At 52.4% G+C, this 21619-nt stretch overlaps 1 protein-coding gene and 1 long non-coding RNA gene across 9 annotated transcripts in view; one reads left to right on the top strand and one right to left on the bottom strand.

Annotated features, from left to right (window-relative positions):
- Positions 1-21619, top strand: part of GATAD2A (GATA zinc finger domain containing 2A) — a 63328-nt gene continuing 41709 nt past the window's right edge. Inside the window, exon 1 of one of the 8 annotated variants that reach the window (XM_080565925.1) lies at positions 1-125. The gene's annotated coding sequence lies outside the window, so the exon portion shown is untranslated. Of the gene's footprint in view, positions 126-12166; positions 12328-12402; positions 12531-13104; positions 13327-13355; positions 13897-21619 lie in introns of those variants that run through there. The other 7 variants (XM_080565914.1, XM_080565915.1, XM_080565916.1 and 4 more) reach the window with 7 other exon arrangements.
- LOC308182001 lies at positions 8415-12259 on the bottom strand. Its single transcript, XR_013941635.1, has 2 exons — positions 12123-12259; positions 8415-11272 (listed from the first exon to the last, which is right to left on the bottom strand). It is a non-coding gene; the product is annotated as an uncharacterized lncRNA (long non-coding RNA).

Raw genomic sequence — 21619 nt, 5'->3', positions numbered from 1 at the left:
TCCCTCCCTCCCTCCCTCCTCCTGTCAGTGGCCACCTGAGGGAGCCGCCTCCCCTCCCCCCACGGCCCCAGTCCGGCCCGGGCCCCGCTGAGGAGGAGGAGGCGGCTCCGAGGGGGCTGAGGAGAGTGAGTGACAGCGGCCCCCCCCCCCCCCCCCCCGCGGCACGGGGTGGGGGGGGGCGAGGAGGGAGCCCGGGGGGGGGGGGCGATAAGGGGGGGGGGCGCCCCGAGGGGACCCCGGGGGCTGAGGTGCTGAGGGGGAAGGGGGAGGGGGGAGGGGAGGGGAGCCGGGGGGGGGGAGGGGAGCGCCCTGAGGGGGCGTGGGGGGGGAGGGGAAGGGGGGGGTGGTTGAAGGGCCCCCCCCCCCGGGGTTGAGGGGGGAGGGGAGGGCCCGGAGGCCTCTGGGGGATTGGCCCCGGGGTTGGGGGTTGGGGGGGGGGAGGGGAAATTAAAAAAATAATAATAATAAAATAAAAGGGGGGCGGGGAGGAGCGCGGCCGGGGAGCTGCCCGCTGGTACTGGGGGGGGGGGAAGCAGCTCCTGGAGCCCCCCCGGGGCGGGAGCGGGGCCACTGGGGGCGGAGGGGAAGGGCAGGGCCGGCAGGGAGGGGAAGGGAAGGCGGGGAGGGGAAGGGAGAGAGCAGGGGAAGGGAGAAGAGGGCAAGGACCGGGGGGGGGAAGGTGCCCGGAGCCCCCCTCAGGAGGAAAGTGGCGCCCCGGGACGGGACGGGACGGAGCTGGGGGGGCCGCAGAGGCTGGGTGCCCCCTGAGGGGAGCGGCGCGAGGCGGCCCGCGGAGGGGACCTGCCGAGCGGGAACAAAAAGGCTGGCTGCTTGCTGGAGGGTGCCAGATGGGTTGAATTCGCGACAGGACTTAAGATGGAGGTGTTCGGTGGGGCCGCTGCCAAAGCCGAGCACTTCTGCCCGGCTTTCGGGATGTGCGGAGGTTACGGGTGCGGGGACGAGGCTCGTTTTCACGGCTCTGAAAGCCCCAGCGTCGCGTTCGCCTCCGTAACTCAATTACTTTCTTTTTCTGGCAGCGTTTCATCTCTGTACTACTTTGGGGGGGGGGGGGGGGGATTTAGTTTGTACGCGAGACGAGCTCTATTCAAAATAAAGTTATATCCTGTCTGTGGTCTACCACCTTCTCCTCACCCCCAGCGATCTGCCATGTTTCACAGAACCTGTATAGATGGCTTTTTAAAAATCTAATTCATTATTAATTTTCTATCCCCTTTGCCACTTTTTTCTTTGTGATAAGTGTGGTGAAAAGCTAGAGAGAGAAGAAGGAGCGTGCACAGGAGCTGCGTGCACTGTGGCAGTTGCTGTAGGTAAAATAATTGTCAGTTTAAGTATTGAGAAGTAACTAACTTCGCAAATTCTGACTCCTCAGAGCGTTTTAGCAGCGTATTCCAAGCAAGAAAAAAATTGTAAGGCACGAAAAAGCTTTTCTCTCTGCTCTAATTTGAGAAGGACCCTGAAATATAATGACTAAACAACTTAGAAATTGGTGATATTTGTTTGAACTAGTGGAATACAAAGCACTAGTAGGTGCAAAGAAAATCATGCAAAGTGCTGCAGCGTTTCTCGTGACTGTCCCAAGCACAAAGTTTTAAGGAAGAAAACACGTATTTGTAGCAGGCAGGCTTCTTGTGGATTGAGCTTTTAGATGGAGCTTCTCCTCTCAGCCTGAGTGGTACAGATGATTTCTTGTTTTTCTGAAGACTTTTTCAAGAGTTTAATGACACGTGTTATACAAACCTGAGTACGCACACTGTTCAAACAGTGACTAAATCTCCCAGAGAGTAAAACAGATGATGTTATCACGCAAGCAGAACTGAAATTACGTCTGTGTGCCAGTGGTCCCTATATCCCGCTGTCCAATGGGCTACTCTCTGCAGCAAGCAAAATGCCGCAGGCTATTTCATGGCTCCCAGTTGGCTTCGTTTTAGACATCCTAATTTCCTGTTGCCGTGAGCAATTCCAGAGGGTCTTGCAGGAAGAAACTTGTCTATAAGCAATGAGTTGGGGACTACAAAACCCCAACTTTTGTTTAAAAAGAAAAGCACACGAACATACTAACTTTTGTAAGCTACTTCAAGAATGGGAACGAGCTTTCATCCCAGGTTAATTATCCGGTTTCCATCATAACAGGCTGAGTGCTTCAAGGATTGTGCACGAGAGGCAGCCCCATAGAATGTTAACCTCCTTATTGCAGCAAAAAGAATACAAAGTCATTACTAGATTAAGCTGTAACTGAATGTCTCTCGTCTCAATAGAGTTCAGCTGTTTGGACCAGAGAGAGATTGCCTGCTTGTGGCCCTAATATCTTCAGCTTGAATTTAAGGAGCCCGCTGAGCCTGGAGAAACTGGCTCGTGCGTTGTTGCAGTTTCCCAAAGGCAGGTAGGGAATTAAAAACAGTGGTGACTTTACTCAGCGGGTCACAGCCACATCTTTGTGAGCACTCCCAGGGGAACAGGAGACAACCCTCACACATTTCCCTGTAGGAGCCAAGCGCTGTGGGAGGAGGACGTGAAGCTTTTGTACTGCCAAGGCCCATACAAACCGGATTAAAATCATACAAAGTGAATTAAAAATGCCCACATATCAAAACTCCCGGCCTGCTCGCATCCCCTTGAGGAACTGAGGAACGTGTCCCCTTGAGGAACTGAGCAGTGTCTGTGGGCCACTACTTTGGTGTGAAATATCTCTGTGGCTCTCTTGCTTAGAGAAAAAAACACTTTGAGAAGATGTATGAAAAATATTTCCCTTGTCCGGCTTGTTGGTCGTGTCCTCCATTCCTTGCAGAATGCTAGGCTTCAATCTCATCTACATTTCTGGGCTGACTCAGAGTACCCAATTTCACAATTTTGGTCTGCAACCAAAAATATCAGTGGATGTTGCAGCCAAAGAACAATGAGGGAAGACACCCTAAAGAATACCCCTTTGCTGACTAATTCCCTTTTCTGCAGAGCAAGGTGGTGTGTGCATTTTTGGAAACGTGACCAGTGCTGTTTCTTGCCCAGGTTTGAAAACTGAAGGCATTTGAGCTGTTGTACCGTGTGCGCACAGGTAGGCTGGCTGTTGAGCATCTGAGTCTTAGATGCCGGGGGTCATAGCATAATAAATGTTGTATTTTTACCGAAGCAAAATAAATCACACCAACCAAGTCCATTGACCCATCTTAATCCCAGGAGAGCATACTCCTCTAGGAGTAGGAGGGTTAGAGGAGAGAGCTCCAAAGTTGGCATTCAGAGAAAGACAAGACGTCCCATTGCAGGACAGAACCTTCCCTGCCTGCTCACTTGAGTCGTTACTTTTAATCAAATAGGTCTCTAGATTTGCAAAATAAGCAAATTATTTTAGCTGTGAAGGGTACTCGCTTGGAACATGCCATTTCCCTAGAAGCAGATACTCGGACACACTTGCCACGTGTGAGTTGCCCCCTCTTTGTCAGAGTTTCATTGTCCAGCAATCTACTCACACGTTAGATTCTGTTGCTTAGCTCAGACCCAGTCCCTGCTAAAGTGAATAATCAGGGTGTTAGTAACAAGGTGAGATACTGGAATACCTGCAGCGTTTGCTTTTGGGTTGCCTGCCATTGTAAACCAGTGCCTTTATGCTCATGGAGCTACCAGAGCTATTTTCAGGGTTTATCCATCTTTTTACTGTTCTTTCTGCAGCCCATAGCAGCTTTCTCTTTGCCAGAAAACTCTTTTATCTTCAAACCCACCAGCCCTTATTAATAGTCTCTTATTAGTTCTTTAATTTTCTGCCACTAGTTCTTTAATTTTCTGCCACTGAACCCACTTACCCAGCTGACGAGGGAGTTCCAAGGACGATGGAGAACGTGAGAGGCGGGTGATCGGTGTTGGTAACAGACCCCAACCCACCAGCTTCATGCTGGGGACATTTTCTGACAGACCCAGGGCATGACTGCCAGTAGAAAATCAAGTTGTTGCTTTTTTCTAGCTATTAGCTTTCACATTTTTTCCCAGTGTACTCGCATGTAATTACTGATACATTATAAACATTGTATTCTTAATTTATAGAAAGCATCTCCCTAGCCCGTGGGGAGCCCAAGTGTAGTTGCCTTGGTTCCCCTGCGCAGAGCAGTTAAACTCTCCCTCAACAACTGATTTATATAACTGAAATAGCTAGGGAAGTGAGAAATTTCCTTCCTCTTAGGATACAATGCCAAGGATGTCAAATCTCTAGAGAGCCTGATGATAAGAATTGGGCTGTCCTTTTCTGCAGTTATTAAACAAGTAAATGATTATTCGTCAGAGCACTGAGACTGCAGGATGCGGCTGTGTGGCAGTCGCTCTCCTGCTCGGTTGCAGGCACCCCTGCAGGTCCCAGGCAAGGCTGGGGGAGTGGGCGATGGAGGAGAGGTTTCCTTCCCAAAGGGGAGCAAAGGGAGCTGCAGGTTTGGGTGAACTAGAAGCGATTTTTCCCGAGCCATCTCTTGGCAAAGCACTGGGAACGGCACGTAACCAGTAGGATCTTCTGGTGGCTGTGAGGGGTCTCCCCCTCGGTCTCTTCTCAGTACCTGGCTTTGTCATCCAGGACAAATTTCAGCTCGGAAGACAGCTTTACCAAAGCCCATTGACCCAGCCAGGCGTTCTTTGCTTTCTGAACTACTCTTGTTCCTGTTGAACAGCCTCTATGCTCTGACTTAAAGGCTGGGGGGGAAACTGCACGTGGAGTTTGTGGTGTACGCTTACACCGTGAGAGTCTGTTGGAAGAACCCCCGGTGTTGCCCTCCCAACACAAGCAGCACGTTAGCTTCCGTGAGGGTGGGCACAGCAAGCAAGGCAAAGGAGCGCGCTGACATTTCCAGTTGAGGACTTGGTAAACTCTAAGCAAGCACCAGGAACAGGAGCTGCTTTATGAATCCCTTTGCCTTGAAATCTACCTGAAAAAAAAATAAGACCAGTAATGACTGATCCCATCAATCCTAAATTTAGAAATGAATCTAATTTCTAAGCCTTGCTTTTCAGCAGGAAAGCAGGTTATGGAACTGACCTGGTACAGTTCTGTTGGGGGAAGAGAGGGAATTAGCAGTGGGTTAGGGGAAAAGACTGGCATTTTTTACACGCTGATAATAAACATCTTATTACCAGAAGGAGCAATGTTAATAAATGCTTACAGTAAACATGGTGTAAGACTCGGATAATCCTTCTGAAAATAGAGAGGTTTTCCTACTCCGATAACTATCCAGTCACCTTGATGGAGATCAGCAAAACCTTGCAAGGCTTTTTTAGACTTTGGCTTTACATCAATGTGCCCATGATTGCCTGTGACATAACTGGATGGTGAGGCTTTGCTGGCACCTTGCAAATACACATTGAGTCCTTGGCAGCAACAGGTAACAAAAGGCTCAAAGCATTCATCTTCACAAAATTACCACGAGTTACAGCAAACCAACAGCAGGTTGAACTGTCGAACTTCTGTTCACCTCTGAAAGGTTAAAAGAAAGTTGTTTGAGAGGCACAGATAACTTGCTTGTTTGGCCTTGACGTGCTACAAATTTTAATAAAGTTAATTATAATCAAGGTGATGATTTTGTAGCGGGATGGCACAGGTGGCTTTGCATGCAGTGCAGGTCTCGGTGCAATGCTGATCCTGGGCTGGGTCCCCTGAGAAGCCAGGAACAACCGAGCGCTGCCTTTCGCAGCCCTAAGGCAAATGCCTGCTTTATTGAAGGGACAAGATTCTGAAGGTGCTTTGCTCAAAGTTCCTAATTTTTGCTCTTTATCTACCTTTTGTTGCAATCACTGGCTGCATACTTGGAAGAAATCTAGAGTAAGAGTACCCTGACACGAGGGTCTTGTATCCCCTTCCATCAGAACCGTACCACGGGAGAAAAAGCCTTGCCTTGGCAGCACTTAGAGTTAAGAATGCTTTCTGTCAGCTCTTTATTTCTCAGTTGCCCCAACCGTGAGGATCTTTGGCCAGTACTCGTCTGTTAAACCACAGAGAAGTGTTGGTGTCGCGGCACCCATGCAGACAGATACCTGCCTGTGCTGGTGCTAATCTCCATGAGGAATCTAGTCTGATGCTGGACTGAGAGAATAACTGCTGGGAATTGCTCAAATCCATCTGTAGAATTTAGGTGGAGTTCTTCATGCCGCAACTACAAACCCACTGACCTTGGGAGAAACATTCCCTGTGAGCTCTGAAACCCTTAATTTGTAGGGTCTGCACTGTAAAGCTGAATCCGTCCTGAATCGGGTTTTTCCGTGCCCCGTGTACCAACTGGCCAGCTCTGACTGCGGAGTTTGTTCAAATCTGGTTAACAACGAACGATGCTTTGTTAACAATGACAACCCCAAACCTGCAGCTTCCAAGATGCTTTAGTGGATAAACACAAATCCTGCCGAAAAATCCTTCCAAACCATTTTTTAAGTTGATACCTTGCAAATTTACAGCTCAGCTGAGCCGCACAGTCTGGCTTTCGAACTCAGAACGAGAGCATCTTTGGTGCAGTTCCTGAAAACCGTTGCAGCCCTGTGCAGGAACGCCTCGAGTGTGTCAGAGGAAGGGTGAGAGCAAAGTTTTGAGCGTGGCATTTACAGTACTGTACAGCTGTAGATCTGCTCCTTATCTTCTGGAGAAATTAACCACTTCAGCACAAGTACACCAGTCAGCCCGACTGGTCCCCTCAAGGAAAAAAGCTGCTTTTCTAGGAAATGGGATAGCTACAAATAGAGCTTCGAGAATACAGTTCTCTACTAGAACTGGTAAAAGCTATTAGTTATCGAGGTCATGGTTGTATTTCCTCAATTACCTCTAATTTGGAGGGTGGTAAAGACCAAAATCTGAGAAGGATCAGACGCCCTCAGTGCTGGAGGAAATGTCTTACATGTTTTAATTCTAAGAGCACTTGCTGTTAGCAATGTATTAACATCAGCTCTCTTCTGCTTTCCCTGTCCAGGGTTTCAGAGTATATAGATATTGATACCAGGGTGAATTAGTAATTTAAATATTTTTGAATAAGGAGTCAACAAAAAAGTATAAAACTGAAAGTGTTCATTATTGTGCTCCGAAAGGAGGCAATTCATACTTAAAATTACTTTGTGAATAGCCCAGCGGTCCCGTTGCCCTCAGAGACTGCCCCAAAGAGTCAGGGGAGGCAAATGCAACGTGTGCGCAAGAGGGGAGGAAATCAGCAGATGACGATAAAATCACCTGATTGCAGATGTGGACTGTGGCACAGCCCAGAGTTTCATTTAGAAGGGAAAGTCAGCGAGCAGCAGTCCCGCTGGTGCAGAGCCGGGTGTGGGGTCCTGCTTCCCGTGGGACCGGGGCAGCTAGGGCTCACAGGGATCCGAGCCATTTAGGATCTCGTCAGAGTTTTCTCCGACTAGTTAATTCTTCTCCTAATCAGGGTCAAGTTCTGATGAGCCACGTGACAGTGATCAGTAAACAAGCAAGAGGTGCTTGTTTACAGCCATCCCTCGCCGGAATGGCTCTGTGGGTCTGACTCACTGTTTGCCAGCGAAACGTTTGTGTCCGAAGCTGCAGGTCACGAGCCTAACCGAAGCGATCTGCGCCGGGCTGCGGAGGACCAGTTTTGGGAGCTGGAGATGGTCTTTGGCAGATCTTTAAATAAAAGCAATGCCGGCTGAACTTTGTGCTCTCCCACTTCTGAGCAAAATCGATAGTCCATGAAGCGCTTGTTGAATTGGAGCAGAGCTCCTAATATATCCCCTTCCAGCCATAAAAGTGCTTATTAGGGACGGGGTCAGATAATATCACACTGAAGCACCATCTCTGGCTCGGCAGTATTTGCATATGTCTGCTGCTTTCCCCATTTCCTGAATAACTTACTGATCTTTTTTTTTTTTTTTTTTTCAGTTCAGAAAGATTAATTTTCATTTCTGTTTGGGGCTATTCACCTCAGTGCTTAGACCGTGGAATTTTGACCGTTTCCAATCTCGCGTCCCGCTTTGCTGCAGAAAACCTTTAAGTGTTACTCCCTGCGGGTGGGAGATGGGCAGACAAACCCCATGGTACGGCTCATATAGGGACTGAAGGGCAGATTCTTCTTGTCAAAAAGCACCCTTTTACCTCCTCATCCTATTCCTGAACTATTTTCCAGAAATTCTGTCTTGAGCAGCTGGTGATGACTGCAACTTGTGCTTGCAGGAACACAGTTTCAGCAGAAAATAAGTAAAGGAAGGTCTCTTGGTCCCAAATCTATGGAATTCCTTTCATTCTTAGCATAAGCCATCTTAAAATTGTATTCCTGTAATTTCTAGCACCGTCGTAGCACGATTACAGTTTTATCCTTTTTTCCCTTTAAATATTTAAATATATAGTCTGTTAATTTCAAACTCCTAGCCAGCAATGTAAAAGGTGGAATGATACATTCTCTACAAGGTCCTGGAGCTGTCTTTTTTTTTTAAAAAAATGAAAGATTGCAGTCTGTCATCCTAGGACCGGACACCAGGTCAACACCCCCCCCGTACAGCCCCTGGTGTACGGTGGAAACCAGGTGAGCCTAACAGATAGAGCCACCGGTCTGAAGCATTATTCCGAGCTATCTGTGCTCCTTGATCCTCTGGACCATCCAATGATGTTCTCTGCCCTAACTAAAGCACGTATCGGCTGCCGAGCTTCAGGACCTGCTTAGCCTGTTCTGTATGCCAATATTAGCATGTTCCCGTGCGTCTTGCATCTGCTGCTGTTTGCAGGAAGATGACCAAGTCTTCCAAATCGAGTTTTACTTCTTGTTCTTCTTTGACCTGTCATTCCGACGTGCGTTATCTTGAATTTGAGAAAAGGCCTAATCTCAGTTTTCCTTCTGGGATACTTGCGAATTTGGCACAAATTTTACATCTTATTTTTTTCTGGTCACATCCCAGTACCAAATTCTGCTCTTGTCGCAATAAAATTAACTTCCTAGTGTATGTTACGTTGGGTGGCGTTTTTATGAGGTGTGGTAGTAGGGTGTACAGGAAGGATGAAGTAGGATGAAGTATTTCATCCCTGATAACACCTATGGACTTTGCATTTGGAGTGAGGGAAATACCTTTGCAAGAACAACTTCATGTTGGACTTCATGGCTCCAGCCTAGTTTTACTCTCTTGACGAGGTGTTCGGCGTTAACGCCGAGTCTGGGCTACGTAATGTCAGTTTTGGCTACCAGAATCAATAGCGGTGCCGGTCCCTGGGCTTATGCCACATTCCTAAGTGAAAATCACACGCAAGTGAGTATTCGGGGGAACCTGCTGGGTCGGCTCCATGCCGAAATACGGGTGATAACTGATAGGACAGATGGAACCAACCGAGGTGCCCCTGGCCGGGCCGGCAGGCACCGCTCCCACCGTGGCCACCCGCAGGCTGCAGGCCCGGGGCCCGGGGAGAGGCATGGCCGTGGTGCGGCTGCTGCCTCCGCCGGCAGCGTCACCGTAACGACACGCCCAGGGCACGCCGACCGACTTCCAGCACTCCTTCTCCCACCTGACCATACCCTCTCTGCCTGACGCTTAATTGCGTGCGTGTAATCAAGGCCCGGGTGAGGAGCGGTGAGGTAACACTGCTGTGTGGCGCTCCTGTACCGTGCAGCATCCGACACGGAAAGGCTTGGCCAAAGTGGAGCTGTTGGCTTACTTAAACGGCTCCTGAACTATTGGATTTTAATTTGAACGCAGCACTTAATTTAGATTAAAATCCAATAATGTTAATAGTCTGATGTTGCCTATTTCAATAAAAGCGTCCCTCGGTGATGCATGGCGCTCAGGTATTTCGTTGGATAGTTCAGAGGCCCAAAAGGAGAGCATTTGGCTTAGAGGAGCGCTGACACTGAGCCGTGAAGATTTTAGGTGCTATTTTAGATAGGAGGGGACTGCTCTAATCGTGTTTCACCAGCTCTCTCTTACTCTACCTGGCAAAGATGTTGAGGTGATCTGTTTAACACAGGGGCAAGGCACCGTTCGTTAACTGCCCTTTCAGGTGTCTGGTTCGGGTTGTTTGGACCCAAGTAGCATCAGCTTTATTTTTTTCTGAACCCAAGATACGTATTTACAGAACTTTTGAACTCCGAACTCTTTAAAGTCAGACTGACACAGGTAGATCAATTATTTTTTTCCTTAATTTGAGGTTTCACAGAACTTGCCTCCCAAAAGCACGTTAGGAATAGTCTCACTTCAGCCGTTTACACAAACGTGTTGCAGAGTTACTTCACCTGCATGCACTTCTGTGTTGCAGAGTTACTTCACCGTATGCAGGCACTTCTAGGAACGCACAGCTCTGTGGCAGCGGTGGTTCTCTCGCTGACAGAGCCAGCAAGCTGCCGCACTCGTTTCTCACTGAAAGAGCAGCAGCTCGCGTCTTTGTTAAGTCATTACAACACTGCCGCACCTTCCAGGTGACTTCGTTACGAGTCCCTCTGGATGCTACCGCGGTGCCGTCCCCCACCAACGTGGCCCCCCAGGAGAAGGAGGTCTTTACCGAAATGAAAAAAATCAGCAGCTCCTCTTAATCCGCTCCTAAAATATTTCCTAAATAATCACTTGCATTGATGTTTTAAGTAAGGGGATGAAAGAAAAGCGTAAGGCGGCGTGCTCTTCGGCCTGTGGTAGCGTTTCTGCGCATGGCGTTTGAAGGACTCGGTGGTTGGGTTGGTTTCCTAGGGTTAGGGTTACCTGACCTGCAACAGCGAAGGGCTAAGGCCAGCCGCCCGTGGGGGCCTCGCCACTCCGGCATTTTTTATGTAAAAAAAAGTAGTTGGCCAAATTTGGGATGATGTGCTGACCGCGAGACCGTTGCTGTCTGAAATCCTCTGTGCTCGAGTGCGGGGTATAAACAAGTGGTTGTAACCCACAGAGCCGGCTCCCCGTCTTTTCACAGGACCTACAAACTAATTTTCAGCCTCAGAATTAAGTCATCAAAATTCTAAAGAACTTTGCTAATTATTCTGCTTCCAAATCACTTTCAATCAGCATCACACTTGGAAACGCGTTGGCGGGGAGCATTGCACACAAGGTCTGGCAGAAAATTGCTTATCGGGCAACCTCCTCCCTAGGTCTCTGTGACATCCCTCCCGTTTCTAAATTCATGCTTCAACTAGGTTTTAGAAAACGTGGCGGAAACGTGACTGCAGAGCCAGAAACTTCATCCTGCCAGAGGAAGGAGGACCCCAGAGCATGGGGTATGGCCCTGCTGAGAATGATCAGCCTGAGACTTGGGGGGCACAGGGAATGCGATGCGCTCAGGCTGGCGACTTAGGAGCCAACAGACCCCGTCCAGGTGATACCCCGTGTCCTGAAATATGGAAAACGGGAGATACGAAGGGTTGTTGGCGTTAGTCTGGTACAGAAGCGGTATTTGTGGGGAGCTAGGCGAGCTCTGATAGTTGGGTGCCTTGCAAAGGCCGTCCCGGCTGTTCCGATGGCACCCTGTGGGTGACACCGGGCAAGCAAAAGGCAGGGAGGGAGCGGCATGTGGCAAGGACGTGAGGAAGTCGGTAGCCAGCTGCAGAGCCGGTGGGCCCAAAGTGCGTCTCGGGGGGGTCGCAAGTGTCTCGGTGGGGTCAGTTATATGAACTGTTCCGTTTTTCTCCTGTTAATTCAGCCCACCGTGGGTTACGTGCTGGGCTTGAGGTCTGGTGAACACGGCTTCAGAACCGTCCCCCCCCCCCCCCCGTTAAGTTTCCTAGGAGCGCAGGGCTGCCGGTGGCTCTGCCCCGAGCTGGCATCCCGGGCTTTGCTCCGTATCTCGTACATGCTCTGGCTGGGGGCTGTTTGGGGCCGTTTTCGGAAAACACGAGCTTTTGATTCTCCAGATACCGGAGGGGGGAGCAACGCCGGGGGGGGGGGAGAGCGGTGCCCCGGTGGGGGAGAGCGATGCCCCCGGTGAGGAGCAATGCCCGGGGGGGGCGGGAGAGCAATACCCAGATGGGGACCGATGCTCCCGGTGGGACACCGATGTCCCCGACGGGCGCGACGCCCCGGGGGTGCCCCCGCCGCCCCCGAGGGTGCCGCCGCTCCTCCACGTGGCCCCGGGCTCCTCGGCGCGCCCCGCGGCGGCGCCCCCCGCCCGCTCCTCAGCCAATCCCCGGGCGGCTTCCAACGCGCCGCGACCCCTCCGGCCAATGGTGCCCCGGGTCACAAACCTGCTCCACCATTGCCCGGAAGCGGCGCCGGGCCCCCGCGCGGTTGCTGTTGCTGCTGCCGCTACTGCCACTACTGCTGCCACTGCTGCCACTACTGCTGCTGCTGGTGGTGCTGCTGCCGCTGCTCCGGCCCCGGCCCGTCCCCGCGGCCCAGGACGGGCCCGGCCCCGCGCATGCTCCGCCGGGTGACGCCGCGACTCCATGTGTGAGCGGCGCCTTAGTGGGCAAGGGGAAGCCGCTGCGGGGGGGGGGTGGGGTGGGGTGGGCGGGGGGACCGGCCCGTGGGGGGAGAGCCCCCGGCTGTGCGGGGGGAAAAAAAAAAATAATAATAATAATAATAAATTCGGGGGCGGCGAGGAGAGCACGGGGAGGAGGAGCGGGGGCGGCCGGATGCGAGGCGGCGTGAGAGTGAGTTCCCAGCCCCAAACTTCGGCTTGGGCTTCGGTGTCGGGGGGGGGGGGGGGGGGGCTGGATTTTTGGGGGGGGGGAGCGGGCACCGGGGTGGTCCGGGAACCCCCCCCCCAGCCCCCCGCCCCAGGGTGTGAGGGCACCGGGGGCAGCGCTCGGGGAGTGCAAAGTCCCGCGGGGGGGGGGGGGGGGGAAGGGTTGGTGGGGGGGGAGCACCGGGGGGGGGCCGGTCTCGGTCCCGGTCGTCCCGGGGCTCGCCGCCGGCTTTTGTTCGGCGTTCGGCCGGCAGCTGCGAGGCGTTCGGTGCGGAAAGTTGGTCCGGGCTTTCCGCCGTGCCTGCTTCCTCCTCCTCCTCCTCCTCCTCCTCCCGTACCCCCGGGGCGGGGTGCGGGCTGGCAGCCCCCCCTGCACCCCCTTCTACCCCCCCCCCCCCCCCGCCATCCCTACCCCACCTCTCTCCCACCCCCCCTCCCCTCCCCACCCCCCCCCGTCCCCCGGGGGCCCCGCACCGAGCGGCCGCCCCGGGCAGCCCCCGCCGTGGCACCGGCCGGGCCGAGGCCGTGTCACAATAAGAGTCCGTCCCCGCCTCAAGGTGCGCCGCGCCCGGCCGCCGCCACCGCTCCCCGCCCGTGGGGTCACCGCCCGTGGGGCCGGGGCACACGCCGAACCCCCCGGGACCCTTCGCCGCCAGCCCCGGTTCGGCCCCGCCGGGAACCGGGCTGCCCCGGTTGAGGGGGTCGAGCTGCCCGGTGGTCCCGGCGGCGACACCGGTGCCTCTGACCGGCACCACGAAGCCGTGAGTTGGGATGCGCCGACTTGCTGGCCCGCGGCGTCTGCTCGCGGTTTTATTTCAGCCCGTTCGCGTGCCTCGGGTTTTACTTTCGCTTGGCTCCTCGAGCTGCCCCTCGCTCTCCCAGGCTCGTGCGGGGCGGGAGGCTCCTTTCCCCCGGCACCGAGGCTCCCGAGCTGCCGGGCGCGATGCCGGCTGCCACCAAGGACCGGTTGGCAGGCATGGCCCCTAAATCTCATCTCCAGCTTCCTTCACAGGTGTCTGGCTTTCACGTTTCTTTCTCATCTGGCTGCGAAGGCAGCTGGAAGTAGAGGCAGCCGAGCTGCTAGCAGAGAGTGTTACACAGGAAGTGAAAAACGGAGAGGGGCCGTTGGGAATAAGAGACATGCTGGCAGGCTGGAAGCAGCCGCGCGTCGGCAGGAGGAGGCAGGGATCCCGCTGCTCTCCTGGACCAGCTATTGACCGCGTCTCGGGCAAAGGGAGGCCTGGGCAGGACGCAGAAGGAACCTAAGGGGCGCTCAGTTAGCCCAGGGCACGCGGTGACAGAGGACCAGAGGCTGGAGACAGGAGAAGAAAGTAAGAAACTGAACGCTGTTGGTTTCCTTGTCTGCCTAAATCATGCGGTGGCCTCCTGGGCACCCGTGTGCGGCCCTGGGCTGGTCCCACAAAAGCCCGGGCAGGTACCTGTGGGGTGGCGGTGGAGGTGACGTCGCAGTGACACCTGCTGGTGCTGGGGGCCACACGGAGCCGGTGGCACCCCCAAACCCGCTGGAGGCGGTGGGAGAGGCAGCGGGGACGGTGCCGCCAGGCCCCGGCGCCACCTCACAGCGCGAGGGGCTGTGACACGGGCGGAACGCCGTATGCTGTACGCCACGCTCCGCTGCTCCCTGCTGTTTGCCCGGCCGTCGGTGTGTCTGGATTGTCGAGCCCTGGACGAGAAAGGGGTGTGATATCCTGACGGCAGCGAGGCTCTGCGGTTAAGTATCTCAGGCAGGATCACAAAACAAGCTAGTTTCAGGGCTGAGGGAGCCGCTCGGTTTCTTTTTTCTTCCCCCCCCGCTACGTGGTCTCGAAAATCGGGAGGGCAGCACGGCTTGGCACACAGCTTCCTGGCTGTAAAAGCTGACACCTGTATGCGCTGAGCTGATGTTCTGCTAACCTTTGTTGGGAAAAAGACCAAATATTAACAGTTAGCATGCTATGGTTGAATTCTGTATTAGTGTGAAAAGGGCCAAGTTCTGCTTTCGAAGGGAAAAGCACCCCGATGGGTTACGGTGGGAAGGAGGCGTTGTGGATCCGTGATCCCTCAGTAACTCGTGGTGGAGCTGGGGATAGCCGAAGATATTTCTCTTTCCTCAGAGGTGGAAGCAGCGAGGAGTCGCTGACGCCGTCCCCAGCAGCGTTACATAGTCATGAGGTTACGGCAGCGGGCGATGATGCAACAGAGTTGGCGTATGATGCAGTGTCAGTATGCTAATGCTGTAACTTAATATAGCTGTGTTATGACTTTTGGGGTAATTACAGGCTGGCAGTCATATGTGGAGCTGTTCAGAATTGGTGGTTTGAATTCAGATGGGGCTCACGCATTGTGCGGTAGTTCTGAGGCTTATGCAGGGCAAGGTGAAGGATGTGGGTCACTTTCTCAGCTAGGTGGCCGCACGTGCACATATGTACAACGTCTGTCCCCTTCAGGGACCCCTCTGCACGGCCTAAGGTTTGCCCTGGAGTTATCCCCTCGCGGTCAAAGGAACGACAGCGGAGGGAGGAACTCCGGGCTTACTGTCTTATGGTCTTACACTGCTATTTCTGGGTGTGCTCCTCGTTAGCCCTGCCCGCCTGCGTGGGCTCAGCGCTCCTGGTTCAGTCCTGCAGCGCTTGTGCCCTGCTGCTTTTCAGGAGGGAAAGGAGGAGGAAGGATGCTGGGGGTAAAACTACAGGGCGTCCACTTCCGATAGCTCGTGGATGGGGCTGGAAGGGATTTAAACGCGAAGCGGAAAGCTCCTTCGGGTGCGAGGGGGGCCACGTCTGAGATCATCTCGCGCTTTCGGTTGTGCCTCCTGAAATGGTGGCCGTGTTGTAGAGTCCCTGGCCGGCCGCCAGCCAGCCAGAGGTCCCGGCATCTGGCGCAGGCACTCGGGGAGGGCAGAGCCGGCGAGGTGCCGCGGTGCTCGGTGGAGCGCGGGTCCCTCGCCGGGCAGGGAGCGCTCCCTCTGAGCGGAAAACGCGGCTTTGCTGCCTAAATTTAGGTTGTTTTCATGGAGTGTGTTTTGAACCACAAACTTGTAGATGCGCTGCGTAGATGCTCGGCTCTGATAGCAGATATTAGGTGTTCTTACACATCTAAAAGCTCAAATCTTTGCACATCAGAGCCTGCTCTTTGATATTATGCACATGTGAGCTCTTCCCCGGGCTGAAGTTACCTTTAGTAGTTATGTTTCTTACCACCGTGCTCTGGGGGGGGATACCTGTGTGCTTGTTTTGCTCCTGTTTCACAAAGCACCCTGTTTTAGAAGGTTGTGTCTCTGTACAGCGCTGGTGTGCGGTGACCTACCTGTGCCGGCAGGGGCTCTTCCTGGCCTGGGGAGGTGCAGCCCAAATAATTCACAACCAAAAAGTTGGAAACAAAACGTACGGTGTGCCTGTTCCCCGATGACTTAAAATACACAAACTGAGCTCTCGTTACAGCATAAAGGAAGAGCGGTGCTGCTGAGGAGCCCCCTTACAGGCACTTGTTGGCTTCCAGCTTCGTTCTTTTTCAATAACAATCTAAGTAACGTAGAACTGTTTTTATTTTTTTTGTTCCCCCTCCAAATGTTCCTGGAGACTGTGGCATCTGAAAATACGGCAGGCTTATTTTTAGACTTGGGGAAGTAGCGTTTGCTTTTGTGTAATGCTGCTCATGTTTGAGGTGTCATAGCACGGGCTGAAGACCAGCATGCGAAGTGCAGCATAGTTTGGTACTAGGTACGTGTATTTTGTTGGGGGGAAAAAGGGTAAAGAATGTGCTCTTAGGGACTAGGAAATGCCGGGACAGCCTCATAAGGGTGTTCTTTGAAAGTGTCTCCTTGTTTCCTCAGGCTGCCCCTGCTCTCCCTGTGCTGCTTGGGTTAGATTCATGCCCTTAAAACTTACAAGAAGTTTGACACTTCATATAGAGATACTCTGCTTATTTATGCATCTATATTATAAATAATTGGTTTAAAGACTCACTTGGGGTCCTTTTTGGGTTGTTATTTTTGGTTTTTAAGGCTTTTCTACCCTTCTTCCCCCTCCCCTTGTCTCTGCATTTCTGTGGCATCCCTTTACATGAGGAACTGGACACTTGCTGAACATACTGTCCCTCATTCAGTTAGCAATTCCTGCTTTATTTCGTGCACGCTACCTGGAATTTAAGAGGTTATTAACTTCTTTGTGATACCTTCTCCCCAAGTAGCACTTCTCAGCCAGAATGCCCTGCGTACTGCGGCGAGCTGATGTCAGGTGAATCGGGCCCGTTTTCAGGTGGGGAACCCGGCAGCGAAACACCCGCAGCAAGCCCCGCAGGATAGCGACAGAGCAAAGGTTAAGGTTTATTAATACGCAGTTTCCTACGCTGCCTTTCTGTTGTTCAGCACTTTTCCTCTTCCTTCCCCCACCCTCCTCCAGACCACGCCGGGCGCTGGAGGTGCTGGCGCTGCTTCGCGGCCCGCCGGCGGTGTTTGGCTTTGTGGTGTGCCGGGGCTCGGGAGTCTGCGGCGGGGCACCCGGTACGCAGCTGCTGTTTGCCTTCGGATGCTTGTGTCTGTGCCCGTCCTGGTCCAGCATCACCTCGGGAGACTGCGGCCGAGACGGGGCAGGAAGGAATTCTCCCATAGAGCTTTCCTACGCCTTAATTATAGGCTGCCTCCTCGCCGTGCTGGGGCTTTTGAAGCTGTTGTCCGCTACGCTCCTCGTGCACGCTCCTCTCGGTTTCTAGAGCAGGTGTGGTTCTCGCTTCATGGGCACAGCTCGCCCTTTGAGGGTTTTGGGGGGGAAATATAAGTCTGATTAGGCCGTTTGGGTTCTGTGGGACATAATCAAAGTTTAGCAAGAAAGTTTTGCACATCCTTAGCTTTCGATGTGTTGACTCTTAAGCAAAAATGTTGGAATATACTGAAATAAGCTAGAAAATGGAAAGCCTTAGCTTCTTGCAGCTATAGCACGTCTCTTTCTTTCCTCCTTGCCTTCGTTGTCAGTAGGGTTTGAACACACCTCAACGTCGCATCTTGAGCATGGGCTGGTACTGGCTGGCCATGGGTCGGTGTCCCATGGGTGCCTTCAGAGGTGTGGTGGGCAGATCGCAGGTGGTTCTCCTGGTTACTGCGTCTTGAAAAGCACACTGCTCAGGACCAGCTGATGTGAAGTAACATGTTCTTACTGCTGCCTGTGTTTTCCTGTCCTCTCTGGAGGAGAAGTTTTGTATTGCCTTGTGTAAATCACTTAAACCTCTCTGTGCCTTGGCCATCCCATCTGCGCAATGGGTATAAGCGTGTGTTACGAAGGAAGTGTGCGATATGTGGCTTATAGCAACAATTCCTTCCAGTCTTATTTTAATCTTCATCTTTGGCTTTTATCTCTGAAACAGTTTAACCCTGTGCCATCTCAGTTTCCAAATGAGAATTGCTGGTAGAACTGAAGATTAGAGCAGAAAAAAGTCCGTGGGTTTGCCCCACAATCTGTAAAGGCCAGTTGGTTGTATTAGGAAATGCAAACATTTGGAAGATCTAGGAGAGTAAAATTTAACAACCAGCCACACATACTGAAGGCCAGACAAATAAGGGCTGGGATTATCACGTGTCTAACGAGGAGTTGGGTAAATCCCTTGACCGAGGGAGCGATGAGTTTGCCCTGGTCTCTCATGCTCGTTAATTTAAGGCTCCGTGTCTTTGCAGGTGATGTGCTCGAGGCAGGTGAATTTCCGAGCTCTACGACATTTCTCTATAAATCCCATAGAAATGTTGGGGTGGAATGGCCAGTCTCTCAGTGACGGGGTCAGGTCTGTGAACCTAAAATGCCTCTGACTACGACTTTCAGAAGCTTGTTGTGGTCACGTGTGGATATTTGGTGTTGTGAGGCGGCTCCGTTTTGGGAGCCTCTTTCTCCCATCACTGTCCTTGCGGAAGGAAGGATCTGGGAGGTGGGCAGCAGCCTCTTGCCAGCGGATAGGTTCCCAGGTCATCATGCTGGCCCTGCAAGGTGGCTTGTCAGGCGCTCCCTGCTCCCAGTTTGCATGCAAAACCAGCCCCATGCCGAGCTGGACCTGATGGGCATCATTTTCCGTGTAGAGCTCCTCTACAGCGTGCTCCCCGCCGCTTGCGTTAGGCAGAGTGCATCATGAAAACAATTCATCTGAAAGAGCTCTGGGCATTCACACGAGCCAGTCTCATTCTGGGAGCACAGAGCTGCCCTTCTCATTCTGCACAGTCGGTATTCCTTCGTATTGACCACAGTGCTGCGGCCCATCCCTTTGGGGACGCTCACGAGTTCGATGTCGCAGACGTTGCGGCTCCCAGCGAGGGCTCTGCCGGGAGGGCTCTGCTCCTGCCGTGTTTGGAAGAAGAGTCACTCTCCAATTCCTTTAACAATTAGGGGGTGACTAACAACTTGAATGCAGTTTCTCTGCTAATTTACGGTGCCCTGTAGTGAACTCGGCCGTGGAATGAAAGGGATCAGTGTGCAAGTACGTCGTCTGCTGGTTTTGGTGTCGTATGCGTCACCTTCTGACTTGGGCTTACTCCTGTATAAACACGAACAGAGGCAATCAGAGCTGGGCGCAGTCTCGCCAGGCCCGGTAGCTCAAGGCACGTGGGTCGAGGGCTGTTGGGACCCGTGTCGGGACGCGGTCGGCGGCACCTTGTAGTGCCACGGGTGACCAGCAATGTGCATGGGGGCGAGGAAATGGGAGGCGAGCCTCCCCTCCGCTTCCAGCATCGAAGCGGTGGTCAGGTACCTGGAGAGGTTTCCAAAACCTCGGTCGTGCAAGTGAGGCTGTGCAGTACTTCTGCTCATTTACCTACTGCTGTACGTAGGAGCGACTTCCTAGCCATGGGCTGTCAGCTGTGCCCGGTGTGTTCATTTGCTGAAGCAGCCATGTGATCGCGGGCTTTGAAATGCTTGCAAGCATTAGGGGAAGTAAACTGAAGGCATTCATATTTAATAGGATCTTAGAAAATCCCGTCTCCAGCAGAATTAGGTACTGCAATTGTGTGTGTGTTTCTGTTGTGGCAGTATGTACAAACACATTGAACCACCTATTCAGGTTCAAACACAATACAGGTCTACAATTTTCTGGTTTTCATTGTACAATAGTAAAATTACTTAGGTGCCTATTGCAGGCACAGTAGTAGTGTGACGCTCTGTAGGAGGATGCTGTTGTGTTTGGACGTGCAATTTGGTTTTCTGGTAGTTTGTTGTTTTTTTTTTTTTCTTAAGGCTTATTAGATGTAGTCTCTGAAAGCGATTGTTTCATAAGGCAGCCTGTCATAAGTGGTGGAAGAACTTTGGTGTTTTAGGTGCTTGATATAAGGGTTCTTGAATCATAGACTATCCAAGTTGGAAGGGACCAACAAGGATCATCAAGTCCAACACCTCTTGCTTCTATTTGTTATCTCTGGAGGGCGTGCAGTGAAGCTTCTCTCCATCAGGGGCTTGGGTTGTGCTCATGAAGAGCTGGGCATGGTCCGTGGGCAGAGTTCCCCATTTCCGGGCCACGCGAGCAGCAGGGAGAAGTGTACCGTGAATGCCTCAGTTAACTCTGTGAATCACGCAACCACGACACGGCTGCAGTTGGAGGGGACCTCTGGAGGTCATCTTGTCCCCCCCCCCCGCTCAAGCAGGGCCACCAGATGTGCCACGAACCCTCTTTGGCTTCTCTTCCCCCAGCCACAAAAGTGAATTTGGAGTAAAAGGGAGATGGCATTCCTAGCAGCTTTTCTGTCCCTGTTCCTGAAAACAGGTGATGCTGCAAGAAGGCTTCGGCTCGTGGTGTGGCTCCTTCAGAAAGGGAAGGTACCAATGGGCAGAGGACGTTCTGGATAAAACTCAACACGTAATCCTTGCGTAAGTTTGAGGCGCTCAGCTCTGGAATAATCCGGGCTGGCTCTGCGTGCCCGTTGCTGCATGCACTGAAGTCGCGCTCACAGGCAGTAGGAGCACTTGCAGTCACGGCTAACATCAGATGTGTGTCCTGCAGTTCATGAAAGGTTGCTTGTGCATTGGGCTGTTACTGCTCCGGGGGCCACGGCTGCATGCACGGCTAAAAGGGTTGAACAGGAAGATCACCCAGAGAAACTTTTTGACTTGTTGTGTCAATAGGCCTTAAGATATTTTGCAAATACTCCCTGTGGGAAGGCGTATGATTAATCAGTAACGTAGAATACGAGGTGGAAGGCAGCATGTCCTTAGGGGTGGTCTGGCGTGTGGCACGTGTGAAGTAGTTTGTGGCTGGCAAAGCTCTAAAATTCTCCTAAATTCTCTTAAATGATGGTGCGTTTCTCTGCGCTGGGGGAGTGCCCTTCCAGGCTTGTTGCCTGCAATCTTTATTCCATTAGTTTGTGTTGAAGGTATTTAGGATTATTCTGCTTTTTCGGCTTCCTTTAGCAAAGGTGTCCAGAGAGGGATGTATTAATTCCTTTTTGTTGCGCCAAAGCTGGTTTTTAAAGCTGGAGACAATGGCTTAACAAGCAGCCAGGAATTTAACTGATAGAAGTGGTTTGGGGAACAAAAGCATGCGAGTCCTGGCAGCTGAAGAACCGATCGGTGACTTCTAATCCCTACGTTGCCATGAGGTGCCTGAGAATTGCGACGATGAAGCCTATAGAAGTAATTAAATAAGACTCATTTTAATATTGCGCATGTTATTGATCCCTTAGGACATTTAGATACGCAAACTCGATAAGACTATTTCCTTTGCAAAACGCTGTTCGTTGTAGTTGTAACACCTCTGGTTGCTTTCTACCCAAAGCACCCTCGTGTTTTTGTGCAAGTTGGGTGTCGTTTTGCAAAAAGCAATTGAAGTAACTGAGCGCCCAAATTTTGCCTTGCTCATCTTCTGTGTCTGCTTACTTTGGGCTTGTTTTGGGTCGAGGGACCCTCGCGGGTTCGCTGCTAGTGGTTAGGCTTGCTCGAGATAACCCCCCCTCGATCCCAGGGGTGATAAGGACAACTTGGGTTTCCTTTTGCCCTCTGGCTGCGGGACCACGGGCTGAACATCTGCCCCACAACCTTGCTTTTAGAACAGGAACGGCTGCGTGCGGTGCTCGGCGTGCAGCGCTCCCTTTTG

This window comes from Anser brachyrhynchus (genome assembly GCF_964034855.1).
Source record: "Anser brachyrhynchus genome assembly, chromosome: 23".
Lineage (NCBI taxonomy): Eukaryota > Metazoa > Chordata > Aves > Anseriformes > Anatidae > Anser > Anser brachyrhynchus.
This window is presented reverse-complemented; position numbering and strand designations above follow the sequence as displayed.